Source organism: Bos indicus, chromosome 3, assembly GCF_029378745.1.
Source record: "Bos indicus isolate NIAB-ARS_2022 breed Sahiwal x Tharparkar chromosome 3, NIAB-ARS_B.indTharparkar_mat_pri_1.0, whole genome shotgun sequence".
Lineage (NCBI taxonomy): Eukaryota > Metazoa > Chordata > Mammalia > Artiodactyla > Bovidae > Bos > Bos indicus.
In genome coordinates, this window is record NC_091762.1 from 18695763 (window position 1) to 18710622 (window position 14860).

Consider the following 14860-nt stretch of genomic DNA (forward strand, 5'->3'; position numbering starts at 1 on the left):
CAAGCTGGAATCAAGATTGCCAGGAGAAATATCAATAACCTCAGATATGCAGATGACACCACCCTTATGGCAGAAAGTGAAGAGGAACTCAAAAGCCTCTTGATGAAAGTGAAAGTGGAGAGTGAAAAAGTTGGCTTAAAGCTCAACATTCAGAAAACAAAGATCCTGGCATCTGGTCCCATCACTTCATGGGAAATAGATGGGGAAACAGTGGAAACAGTGTCAGACTTTATTTTTTTGGCCTCCAAAATCACTGCAGATGGTGACTGCAGCCATGAGATTAAAAGACGCTTACTCCTTGGAAGGAAAGTTATGACCAACCTAGATACATATTCAAAAGCAGAGACATTACTTTGCCAACAAAGGTTCGTCTAGTCAAGGCTATGGTTTTTCCGGTGGTCATGTATGGATGTGAGAGCTGGACTGTGAAGAAGGCTGAGTGCCGAAGAATTGATGCTTTTGAACTGTAGTGTTGGAGAAGACTCTTGAGAGTCCCTTGGACTGCAAGAAGATCCAACCAGTTCATTCTGAAGGAGATCAGCCCTGGGATTTCTTTGGAAGGAATGATGCTAAAGCTGAAACTCCAGTACTTTGGCCACCTCATACAAAGAGTTGACTCATTGGAAAAGACTCTGATGCTGGGAGAGATTGGGGGCAGGAGGAGAAGGGGACGACAGAGGATGAGATGGCTGGATGGCATCACTGACTCAATGGATGTGAGTCTGAGTGAACTCCGGGAATTGGTGATGGACAGGGAGGCTTGGTGTGCTGCGATTCATGGGGTTGCAAAGAGTCGGACACGACTGAGCGACTGAACTGAACTCCCAGGTAGCAATAATGGTAAAGAATCTACCTGCCAATGCAGAAGACATAAGAGACACGTTTGGATCCCTGGGTCAGGAAGATCCCCTGGAAGAGGATATGGCAACCCACTCTAGTATTCTTGCCTGGAGAATCCCATGGACAAAGGAATCTGGCAGGCTACAGTCCACAAGGTCTCAAAGAGTTGGATACGACTGAAGCATGAATGCACTGATTTTTAAAAATCAAGACATGGTGTGCACGCTGTGCTTCCGGAGGCCAAGTGTACCTTCACAGTGTGACAGACCATCAGTTCAGTTCAGTTTAGTCGCTCAGTCGTGTCCGACTCTTTGCGACCCCATGAATCACAGCACGCCAGGCCCCCCTGTCCATCACCAACTCCCAGAGTTCACTAAGACTCACGTCCATCGAGTCAGTGATGCCATCCAGCCATCTCATCCTCTGTCGTCCCCTTCTCCTCCTGCCCCCAATCCCTCCCAGAATCAGTCTTTTCCAGTGAGTCAACTCTTCGCATGAGGTGGCCAAAGTACTGGAGTTTCAGCTTCAGCATCATTCCCTCCAAAGAAATCCCAGGGCTGATCTCCTTCAGAATGGAGTGGTTGGATCTCCTTGCAGTCCAAGGGACTCTCAAGAGTCTTCTCCAACATCACAGTTCAAAAGCATCAATTCTTCGGCGCTCAGCCTTCTTCACAGTCCAGCTCTCACATCCATACATGACCACCGGAAAAACCATAGCCTTGACTAGACGGACCTTTGTTGGCAAAACAGTCTCTCCCTTAAGCCAGGCACGACCTCAGTCCTGTTTCAGGATCCCAAGGCCTCCTGGTTCATTCTGGTCACCTCAGAAGAAAGAGAACACTCCCCAGAAGGCTATATAAGTCACGTTTCCAGGCCTCTGAAGTTCCTAACAGTCTCCCAGCTAAGTCAGCTGGGCCCTGCCCCCTCTTTCCGGAAACGTAACTCCTTTTCCCGAAAGTAATTTTTGCTAATTTCCCATTTGACAGGCAGACACCCCAGGGACCAGTGTTCTGAGGGCAGATGCCTGAAGCAAGCCACCTCGCAGTTTCCAAACACACAGTCGAGCAGTTGAGGGCCTACCCAAGAGGCCACCTTGCTACCTGGCCACCTCAGCTCCTCACAACTTCCTCAACGAGAAGGGCTCTGCTTCCACGTCTGGGAAGGCAATGCGACCGAGTCCCAGCCTTACCTTCTCTATGGGCTCCAGCAGGCCCTCCGAATGGAGAGGGCCTTGGCGCACCAGGGTTGGGCCTCCCATGTTGCCAGCGTCTGGGAGCTCCGTGGCAGACTCTCCAGGGAAGGGGCATAGCTCCTGGCGGGGTAGGCACCCCAGGGTAGGATAAAAGCCTGGGGCTTCCTGGACAGACGGAAAGTGCACCCCCTGGTGGTCAGGCGGGGCGACAGACTGGTTCCTTAATTGCAGCTCTGCTTACACTGTTTCCCAAAAAGAGGATGCAAGATGGTTTTAGGTGCCAAGTACGCTTTTCTGAATAGCTGTGAAAAGAAGAGAAGCGAAAGGCAAAGGAGAAAAGGAAATATATACCCATTTGAATGCAGAGTTCCAAAGAACAGCAAGGAGAGGTAAGAACGCCTTCCTCAGTGATCAGTGCAAAGAAATAGAGGAAAACAACAGAATGGGAAAGACTAGAGATCTCTTTAAGAAAATTAGAGATACCAAGGGAATATTTCATGCAAAGATGGGCTTGATAAAGGACAGAAATGGTATGGACCTAACAGAAGCAGAAGATACCAAGAAGAGGTGGCAAGAATACACAGAAGAACAATACAAAAAAGATCTTCACGACCCAGATAATCATGATGGGTGATCACTCACCTAGAGCCAGACATCCTGGGATGTGAAATCAAGTGGACCTTAGGAAGCATCACTACGAACAAAGCTAGTGGAGGTGATAGAATTCCAGTTGAGCTATTTCAAATACTAAAAGATGATGCTGTGAAAGTGCTGCACTCAATATGCCAGCAAACTCATTGCTGGAAAACTCAGCAGTAGCCATAGGACTGGAAAAGGTCAGTTCTCATTCCAATCCCAAAGAAAGGCAATGCCAAAGAATGCTCAAACTACCACACAATTGCACTCATCTCACACGCTAGCGAAGTAATGCTCAAAATTCTCCTAGCCAGGCCTCAACAGTACGTGAACCATGAACTTCGAGATATTCAAGCTGGATTTAGAAAAGGCAGAGGAACCAGAGATCAAATTGCCAACATCTTTTGGATCATCAAAAAAGCAAGAAAGTTCCAGAAAAAAATGTCTACTTCTCCTTTATTGACTATGCCAAAGCCTTTGACTGTGTGGATCACAATAAACTGTGGAAAATTCTTAAAGAGATGGGAACATCAGACCACCTGACCTGCATCCTGAGAAATCTGTATACAGGCTAGCAAGCAACAGTTAGAACTGGACACGGAACAACAGACTGGTTCCAAACTGGGAAAGGAGTACATCAAGGCTGTATATTGTCACCCTGCTTATTTAACTTGTATGCAGAGTACTTCTGAGAAACGCTGGGCTGGATGAAACACAAGCTGGAATCAGGATTGCTGGGAGAAATATCAATAACCTCAGATATGCAGATGATACCACCCTTATGGCAGAAAGTGAAGAACTAAAGAGCCTCTTGATGCAAGTGAAAGAGGAGAGTGAAAAAATTGGCTTAAAACTCAACATTCAGAAAACAGAAGATCATGGCATCTGGTCCCATCACTTCATGGCAAATAGATGGGGAAACAGTGGAAACAGTGTCAGACTTTATTACCTTGGGTTGCAAATCACTGCAGATGGTGACGGAAGCCATGAAATTTAAAAATGCTTGCTCCTTGGAAGAAAAGTTATGACCAACCTAGACAGCATATTAAAAAGCAGAGACATTACTTTGCCACAAAGGTCCATCTAGTCAAAGCTATGGTTTTTCCAGTAGTCATGGATGTGAGAGTTGGACTATAAAGAAAGCTGAACGCCAAAGAATTGATGCTTTTGAACTGTGGTGTTGAAGAAGACTCTTGAGAGTCCCTTAGACAGCAAGGAGATCAAATCAGTCCATTCTAAAGGAAATCAGTCCTGAATATTCATTGGAAGGACTGATGCTGAAGCTGAAGCTTCAATACTTTGGCCACCTGATGCCAAGAATTGACTCATTTGAAAAGACCCTGATGCTGGGAAAGATTGCGAGCAGGAGGAGAAGGGGATGACAGAGGATGAGATGGTTGGATGGCATCACTAATCAATGGACATGAGTTTGAGTAAACTCCAGGAGCTGGAGATGGACAGGGAGGGCTGGTATGCTGCAGTCCATAGGGTCACAAATAGTCAGAAATGACTAAGCGACTGAACTGATTCCTCTTCTGAAGTGCTTGGGTTATCTACTCTTGAGTGTTTTAGAAAGAAATTACTAGTACAACAATTCCTTTTCTCAAATATTATTTTGCCCTGAGGCTTTTTTTAAAGTGAGTGATTAACACTGGTTAAAGGAAATAAATAAATAATACATGGATTTTGCATTTAAAAATCATGGCAGTGGTTCTCAAATAACTAAAATCCAGGAAAACTATCAGACTTACACGGAAAATGAAGGGAATATGTGGGTATGATGGTTACTTTTATGTGTCAACTTGCAAGGTGTTTTTCCCTGACATTAACATTTAAATCAATGCAATTTGAGTACAGAGTATCCATATGACTTTCCATAACGTGAGTGGATCTTATCCATTCAGCTGAAGGTGTAAACAGAATAAAAACACCAACTTGAGCAAGAGGGAATTTTCCAGTGGAATGCCTTCAGACTTCATCTGTACTATAGGATATCCTGCATTGCCAAGGTGCAGAAGTTGGACTTGCCTGGCTCCAATGAGCCAATTCCTTATAATAAACATTTTCTTACATATATACCTGTCGTATTGGCTCTGTTTCACTGAAGAATCCTAACTCATGGAGTACATGCATGCTAAATCACTTCACTTGTGTCCTGCTCTTTGTGACCCTATGGACTGCAGCCTGCAAGGCTCCTCTATCCAAGGGATTCTCCAGGCAAGAATGCCCTCCCCCAGGGGATCTTCCCAACCCAGGGATCAAATGTCTGTCATGCATTGTCATCTCCTGCATTGGCAGGCAGGTTCCTTACCACTAGCACCACCTGGGAAGCCCAGCTAATAGAATAGGTCATCTCGAATAGTCTTTCCAGCTTTCACATGAGGTAGAGCTGTGAGGCAGAGAAGGCGATGGCACCCCACTCCAGTACTCTTGCCTGGAAAACCCCATGGATGGAGGAGCCAGGTAGGCTGCAGTCCATGGGGTCTCGAAGAGTCAGACATGACTGAGCGACTTCACTTTCACTTTTCACTTTCCTGCATTGGAGAAGGAAATGGCAACCCACTCCAGTGTTCTTGCCTGGAGAATCCCAGGGATGGGGCAGCCTGGTGGGCTGCCGTCTATGGGGTCGCACAGAGTCGGACACGACTGAAGTGACTTAGCAGCAGCAGCGGCCACAGAGCTGTGAAGAGGACAGCAGGGGAAAGAAAGTTTGCCTGAAATATCAATACCTGATGCTCTGAAGTCCAGAGGGGATCACTCTATGTCCTGTTCAATAGGCACACTCACCCCGGTTTCACTGCTTCTGTCCTTCCCTTCCCACTACAGCCCTTGCACACCATGTTTTGGTTTGTTTTGTTTTGTTTTAACTTTACAATATTGTATTGGTTTTGCCATATATCAACATGAATCCGCCACAGGTATACGTGTGTTCCCCATCCTGAACCCTCCCCCCTCCTCCCTCCCCATACCATTCCTCTGGGTCGGCCCAGTGCACCAGCCCCAAGCATCCAGTAGGTTTTGGAGCACTCCCACTGCTCACTCTTCCTGGAGGAGAACGAAGTAGTGCAAAGTACGTGGAGTCTGGACCCAGGTCAGGATATCTTAATTTCCTGGCTCTGCTCCCTGATGACCTTGCAACACTGGTTTATCAGAGTCCTGTCCCTCTCCAGAATTAGATTGTATCTGCAGATAAGAGGGCATGTCTACAAGATGTCTAAGGTCTCTGGAGGATATGAGTGCCTTTCCCCATGCCTGGCCTCTTTCCACCCCTTTCTTGATTTGCCTCTGAAATAGTAGAAAGACTTATCTGATTGATAAATTTAGTAAGGGTGATTGGCTCAGGTCTGCTCTCCTCCTGGGAGCTGCAGGGATCCTCCATGCCATAACAGGGTCCTACATCTGTGCAGGAAGGCCTGCCTCAGCCCAGGACTGCCATTAGGTGGGTAACTCTGCCTAACCATGGGGTCTACCATGAGCAGTGATCTACCTAACAACAGAACCTAGAATTACGGTCTATAACTGCATGACCATCAGTAAGAAAATAACATTCTGGTTATCATATTTCCTCCTGTTTAATTTTCTAAACCTGTTCAGAAATACAGCAAGGGGCAGGATGTGATTTATGACATTCTTCAGCAAAGTGCAACGATTCTTCAAGCCCTTCCACCACTTCAATTCAATAAGACAATGAAGACATCTAAAGACAATGAAGACATCTAATGAGTAATTCTCTCTAATGGGTCAATGTGGAGAAGGAAATGGCACCCGCTCTACTATTCTTGCCTGGAAGATCCCATGAATAAAGGAGCCTTGCAGGCTACAGTCCATGGGTTGCAAAAGAGTCAGACATGCCTTAGCAACTAAACAACAACAACAATGAACTGATGTAATCTTTCATACATATTATAAGAAACTGAGAAAGGAAGTGCTCTATGGAAAACATCACACAACTATACAGCCTCAGCAGAAAACATATATTGGAGTAAGGCCTTTTTTAGGATCCCTCAAGTAACATACATGACTATCAATCAGCCAGTGGTTTATTCAAAGTTACAAGAGAATGAGAGTAGACTGTTTAGGTTCAAATACTTTCCCGCTCCATAACTAGCTATATGAAATTAGTAGGTCATTCAACATCTCTGTGCATCAGTTTTTTCATCTGTAGAATGGGGATAATAATGGGGACTTGAAAGACTTGCTAAGCATGATGGGGATTCCCTGATGTCTCCACAGTAAAGAATCCACCTACCAATGCAGGATTCGTGGGTTTGAGCCCTGCTTTGGGAGGATCCCCTGGAGAAGGAAATGGCAACCACCTCCGGTAGTCTTTTCCCAGGAAATGCCATGAATAGAGGGTCCTTGTGGGCTACAGTACACGTGGGACCAAAAGTAAGACACAATTTACTGGCTAAACAACAACAAACATGTTTCATATACTGTGTTAGTTCCAGATCCACAAGCATTTTACTTCTAGAACAAAATCTGTGGCATCTAGAAAAGAAACTTTTGGCAAAAGTCATGGGAATAGTCAAATTAAACCAAATGTGAACATTTGGGCCGGGAACAAGGATACATTTCTAGACAAACCTGGATTAGAAAACAGAACAATCTTCCCATAACAAAACCCTCAGACTGATATCAGATTGACTAACTTAGCTTCCAAACCCAGGCAGTGCTTTGGGACACACGACACACACCTGAGCAATGTACACAGGGCTCTGCTCTCTGATGACCTGGCTTTAATTCCTCTAAACTGCCACCAGGTCTACAGACACATACTTTCCCTTTTTGGCTCCTAAGTCAACAAAAGTGGAAGCTGGAACAGAGAGGGGAGTAACTAGCCCAAGGACACATGGTTTGGTAGTGGACAGTTGAGGACTCTGCACTAGAACTCAGGTTTGAGCAGCTGATTAGTGCTCAGCTCAGCTGCGAAGTGCTCCTTGGCTAGGAGGACAAACAGATTTCACAGAAGGGATCCAAGGCTTATCATATCACCATCCATCTGTCTTTTGTTCTCTTCCAAACTTTCTGTGTCTACTCATTTTGGCCTCAATCGTGAGCTCTTTCAACCTTATAACCCTTTTCCCTTTTAATAACCAGGTCACACTCCAAAGCCAGGTCTACAGTCCCTCAGGCAGGAAGGAACACTGCAGGTGGGCCCCATGCTCCCCAGCCCATCAAGAGGGAGATGGGTGGAAATTCACCTCCTTCAACTGAGAGGCAACTGCAAAGTCAGAATCCTGCCCCCAGCCCCAGCTCCAGCTCTGTCACCTGGGGAAGGCCTTCCCCTTCAGGTCTGGCCCTTTCATAATGCCCTCTGGTTTCTTCTGAACTGAGTGAACTACTAGGCTCTGGGATGACTGTTAGAAATGAAACTCCTGTTTATATTTTGCATGATCAGAACAATCAGTTTACAGTAAAAAAAATAATAATAATAATAATGATGAAACATGAGCAACAAGAGTAAAAATAATACTGTTATCAATTGGTCTTTTTTTAATTTAAGAGCCCAGGGGAAGAGACCAAGATTCTACTTCACTATGACCATGCAGTCTGCACCTAGCTGTCATTGATCTAAGACTGGCAGGAAAAGCCATACTGACCTGCACCACCTCTGGCTATAAAGGACATCCAGAGTTCTGAGACTTCGCCAGTGGTCCAGGCTAGGACAACCAAGCTGGCTTTGGTTGAAACTGGTGCCTCAGGGCCAGGGAAGATATTAGAGGGAACCATAGTTTCACTGGTATGAGGCGAAGTCCTTGATATCTGTGAAAAATGGCCACCCAGATGTAGCATTCCCCAGAACTGGCTGAGCCAACAGAGCCCTGCCTCAAAACTCTTTCAGAGCCTTTCCCAACACTTTTTTGTGCAACTAACTTTGGCCTGTCTCTGCCTGTGTCTTTCTCAAAGAGAAGAAAAGGGGGTGAGACAGACAGACTGTAGGTGAGAGAATGAGTCTGATTGTTTGATAATTAAATTAATCAACACCACAAAACCAGGAACTGAATCTGATCTTGCATCCCCCAGGCATGTGCTCAAGACTCAGCATAGAACAAGCTCACATAAATGTTTGTTGAATAAACTAACATGAATGAATGGAACCAATCAGTTCTGAGTGCCAACTTTATGAGAGGAGTTGACAAATTACAGTGTAACCAGAGCAGGCAGCCAGGATTGTGAATGTTCTGGAGACCCTGTCCTATACAAAAACTTTAAAAAACAGAAGAGATAGAGACAGATAAAGGGAGATGTGAGAAGAAGCCCAGACAATTGTTTTCTGAAATCATCTGAAGGAAGAAACTGAGGAGCCCTGATTTAACTTGTTCCAGAAGGCAAAATGGGAACCAGGGAACAGAGTTCCCAGGTAGCTTTATAGCTCCAAGCAGATGGATATTGCCCATGGCTGTAACTACCCAGGTGTGGGTATTCCCAGGGCCTCCTCCATCAGAGGGAAGGACCACACAGAGGCTGGACACCACCATGGAGAAGGGCACCAGGACAGGCCTGCATCTGGTGAGAGGTTCAGGCAACAGACCAACTGCTGAGATTACCTGGAAGAGTCCAGATTCATTCTTCTTCCCCTAGAAGAACAAGTTTTTGTGTGATATGAGTCCTATGAGGCCCTGAGCAAAACTATGAAAAGGGAAAACCTGATTTCAGCATCACATTCTTGTCTTGGATGTGAGTAAATGAAGAAAACCTACTTAAGAATGTTAATGCCTTAATATGCCAATCCACATTTTGAAAGAGAGTGCCTCAAGAAAGCAATGAGCAAATCTACTGCTGGGTTTGCAACACAGTACCATTTGGTGGCTCAGACAGTAAAGAATCTGCCTGCAATGCAGGAGACCTAGGTTTGATCCCTGGGTTGGAAAGATTCCCTGGAGAAGGGAACAGCTACCCATTCCAGTATTTTGGCCTGGAGAATTCCATGGACAGAGCAGCCTGGTGGGCTACAGTCCATGGGATCACAAAGAGTCGGACATGACTGAGCAACTTTCACTTTTGCTTTTCACCATTTGAATGGGGAAGTCCTCTTGAGATCCTCTGATCAATCAACCAACTGTGTCCAGCATAGTGCTAATCAGAGGGCAAGGGAACGGCATGGGGAGGCAGAGTCCTGGGTTTAAATCCTCACTCCACCTCATACTGAATATGTTAAGTTACTAATTAGTTACTTAGCTTCTCTGAGCCTCATTTTCCTTAGCTGTAAAATAGTGTTCCTGCCCTCCTTCTTGAACACAACCATACAAAGAGCAGCCCCACTCTCAATATCTCAATAGCAGAGGACAGTATTTAAAACAAGCCAGAAGAACCTCCCTGACAGCTGGTGAAAAGAATGAGATGCTACTTTACCAGTTGGACATTACTCTGCTCCAAAGTTGCTGCAGTTACGAGATCCTGGGTTATCTGTCAAAAGCTGGCAGGAGAACATCAGGTACTGTATCACAGAAGGCACATGGATTCCCTTACCTACATCTATTAACACCTGCAGCTGGGACATTCCACTTGCTCCAGAGCCTAAAGAATCCTGGGAAAAACTGGCAGAAGACAGCAAAGGCCTGAGGAATGAAGACCACAAACACAGAAAGTTAGACAAAATAAGAAGGCAGAGAAATAGATCCCAGACAAAGGAATAAGATAAACCCCTCAAAGAACAGCTACGTAAGATGGAAAAAGGCAATCCATCTGAAAAAGAATTTGGAATAATGATAGTAAAGATGATCCAAGATCTCAGAAAATTAATGGAGGCACACACTGAGAGGATACAAGAAATGTTTAATGAAGAGCTATAAGCTTTAAAGAACAAAAAGATATGAACAATACAATAACTTAAATGAAAAATACATTAGGAGGAATCAATAAATGAGGCAGGTGGATGAATAAGTGAGCTGGAAGACAGACTGTCATGGAACAGAATAAAGAAAAAAGAGTGAAAAGAAATGAGGACATTCTAAGAGACTGCTGGGACAACATTAAATGCACGAACATTCACATCATAGGGGTCCATGGAGGAGAAGAAAAGAGAAAATATTTGAAGAGATAATAGCCAAAAACTTCTCTAACATGAGAAAGGAAACACTCACTCAAGTCCAGAAAATGCAAAGAGTCCCATACAGGATAAACCCAAGGAAGACTACATCAAGACACATACTCATCAAATTGACAAAAATTAAAGACAAAGAGAAAATATTAAAAGCAACAGGGAAAAGTAATAAATAACATATAAGGAAATCACCATAAGGTTATCAGTTGATTTTTCAGCACAAGTTCTGCAGGTCAGAAGGGAGTGGCATAATATATTTAAAGTGGGGAAGGACATAGATGAAACACTGTTTGATATAAATCATAGTAATATTTTCTTGGATCAGCCTCCAACTCAAAAGAAAGTAAGTACAATAAACAAATGGGACCTAAGAAAGCTTTTGCACAGCAAAGGAAACCATTAACAAAATAAAAAGACAACCTACAGAATGAGAGAAAATATTTTCAAATAATGTGATGAACAAGAGGTTAATATTTAAAATATACAAACAGTTCATATACTTAACATCCAAAAAAAAATGTAATAAAACAAATGGACAGAAGACTTGAATAGATATTTTTCAAAGAATACATCCAGGTGGCTAACAGGCACATGAAAGGATGCTCAGCACACTAATAATTAGAGAAATGCAAATCAAAACCACAGCGAGGTATCATCTCACACCTGTCACAATATCTACAAATAATAAATGTCAGAGGGGTTGTGGAGGAAAGGGAACACCCTCAAACACTGTTGGTGGCAATGTAAATTTGTGTAGACACTGGGGGAAAATGTATGGAAGTTCATTAAAAAAACTAAAAATATAACTACTATATGAACCAGCAATGCCACTCCTGGGTATATATCCAGAAAGTTCCAAAACACTAATTCAAATTACACATGCACACATATGTTCACAGCAGCACTACATACAAGAGCCAAGACACGGAAGGAAACCGAGTGCCGAACAAGAGATAAGTAGGTCAGGAAGACGCGGTGGATATACTGTTGTTGTTGTTCTGTCACTGATCATGTCCAAGTGTTTGCAACCCCGTGGACTGCATGTATGGGTGTGTATACATATATGTGTGTGTGTGTGTATAAAAAACTCAGCTGTTAAAAGAATGAAATACTGCCATTTGCACCAACATGGATGGACCTAGAGAATATCATACTTCATGAATAAGTCAGACTGAGGAAAACAAATATGATATACTACCACTTATATGTGAAATAAAAAAAATACAAATGAATATAATACAAAACAGAAAAGGACTCCCATTCATAGAAAAGAAAATTGTGGTTACCAAAGGGGAAAAAGAAGAGGGAAGGGACAAACTGGGAGTTTGGGATTAACAGATACAAACTACTACATATAAAATAGTTATGCAGTAAGGATATACTGTTTAACACAGGGAATTATACCCACTATAAAGAATATAAAGGCATTATAAATATTACAGTAATAACCTTTAAAGGAATAGAATCTGCTAAAATACTAAATCACTATACTGTACAACTGAAACTAACATTTTAAATCAATATACCTCATTAAAATGTTTTTTTATTTAGGTCTCTAAGCAAATCACCCAATTTACATTTAACATTCATCTCTTACATAATATTTACACTCTTAGTAAATAATTTAATAATAAAACCACTTTGTAAAACTGAAAAAAAAATAGTGATGAAAGGGAAAAACCTACAACCAAGAATACTCTACCCAGCAAGACTCTCATTCAGATTTAACTGAGAAATCAGAAGCTTTACAGATAAGTAAAAGCTAAGAGAATTAGCACCACCAAACCAACTTTACAACAAATGCTAAAGGAACTTCTCTAGATGGAAAAGAAAGCCCCATAACTAGAAATAAGAAAATTACAAATGGGAAATCCCACTGGTAACAGCAAATATATAGTAAACGTAGGAAATCATCCACACACAAATACATCAAAACCAACAATTGTGAGAAGAAGACAGTACAAATGCAGGATATTGGCAATGTATTTGAAACATAAAAAATTCTAAAACAGTAGTTGAATACAGTTGTAATATAGGTCTACCAATGAGAAAAACTACAATTTCAAGGACCAACATTTAATTGAGGCTCAAAGTCATTTTTTCCTATCACCAAAATCCACTGCAAATGGTCATCTATTAATTACTGATGTGTAATGACATTTTACGTATTTCATATCTCACATGGTACATATTGCCAAGTACCAATATCAATCCACAAATATGAATTTAATCGAGCATATTCATTCCTTGAAGATATTAACAGAATTCTACTAATCTCTTGATATTTACTTTAAAACATGGCATTATATTAAAAAGTAATTCCTTCAAATTGAAGATTAAGGAGAAAGCTCTTCAATTATATGGATTTTGAAAAATAGAAATTTCCTTACACATGCATTTGAGGTCTAAAAAAATGCTGCTGGAACTGTAGTTTGAGCTCAGAATATACATCTACAAACCTGTATGGCAATGAAGACCCCACTTCTTATTTTAACTCTGAACAACATGGAAGCCAATAAAAGTTTGTTATTAAGTTATGATTCAAACAATGTTAGTTGTCTTTGAAATAACTTTACCACAGTATAACTTTCACACCTAAGCACTATTTTCCTTGTTACTTTAGATTAAATTAATTAAAAAACATTATCAAGTCTGTCACAAAAGCTAATTTCCAAAGCCATTCATGTTCAAAAACAGTGGCTGAAGATGATGCTTCTCATTCAGTAAAAATTTCAATCTCAGCCTTGAACTCAAGACATCACAATGAAACATGGTCATTGCTAAGCCTTCAACTGTTGTGGGGTAGGGCAAATGAGGGTATTCAGCTTCTGCTTCTGACCTCAAAATCCCAGAAGTGAGCATGACTAAGTTCATAAGAGTGAAAGAATTTCACCACTGACACCACTGGTTTCATAACATCAAAGGCAAACATTTTCAGAGAATCTGCTGATGAATAACACCATAGTTAATCATAGGCTTTAACAATACATTTTCATGAGCTTGAACATTTTTCCAACTCAGCCTTTTTTTTCTCCACATGTATTTTTACCATCAGTTGTCACATAGCTTAGCAGATTTTACTTCAGAAATTAGTATTTTCTCTACTTTGAAAATATCCTTGCAAGTAGTTGTTACACGTAGATTATTCGCAGAAACTAATTCTTGAGAAACTTCTAACTCAGCATTTACTCCTCAGATTAACAACTAAGCAGCCTGAAACCATCCATCACCTCTCAGGAACAACAGAAAATCATTCAGAATTATTTGCTTTGTTTTTAACTGAACATTGGGGAAGTTTCTTCAGTCTTTTCCAAAAGCCCAGTCTTTTAGAGCAAGTTGATTTTCTCTGGACATATTTCATCACCTGCTGCAACTGAATATGATTTAATTAACTCAACATAGGCAAACAGCTTTCCTTGCTTGACTAGCAAATGAGTCACTCAGAAACTTCCCTTGGCTGTGGTCTCATTTTCATTTTTTTGTAAAGAAATTCTGCTGTGATAAAATATTTCATTTTAGGATTTCCCTGGTGGTCCAGTGGTTAAGAATCCACCTGCCAATGCTGGGGACACAAGTGTGATCCCTGGTCCAAGAAGATCCCACACGCCATGGGGCAACTAAGCCCATGCACCACTGAAGCCGGCTTGCTCTAGAGCCCATGCTCCACAATGAGAAGTTACAGCAATGAGAAGTGCACACACCTCAGAATTAGAGTAGCCCCACGCGACACAACCAGAGAAAGCCTCTGCACAGCAAGGCTCAGCCTAGCTGAAAATAAAAGCAAATAAATAAAACAATCCAGAGAATGTATTTGATGAACCTCAAAGCATATCAGAGATTAAAAACTCAAACTAGAAATAGATGGGAATGGAAAGCTTATTAAATTGGTAAAGTTTATATAGCAAAACCTTACACTGTACCTCACAATGTATGAAAAACATTAAAGCATTTCCTTCAGAAACAAAATCAGGGACAATATCACTGTTAGTATTTTTTAAAGCATGAGGTGCCCTGATGAATGCTAAAAAGAAGCATATTGATTGGGTGAGGGGGAGAGAAAAAGAAAATTATTATTTACGGGTGATATAATCTTCAAGCTAGAAAAAAACACAATCAGAAAACTATTATAACTAGTATAATGATTC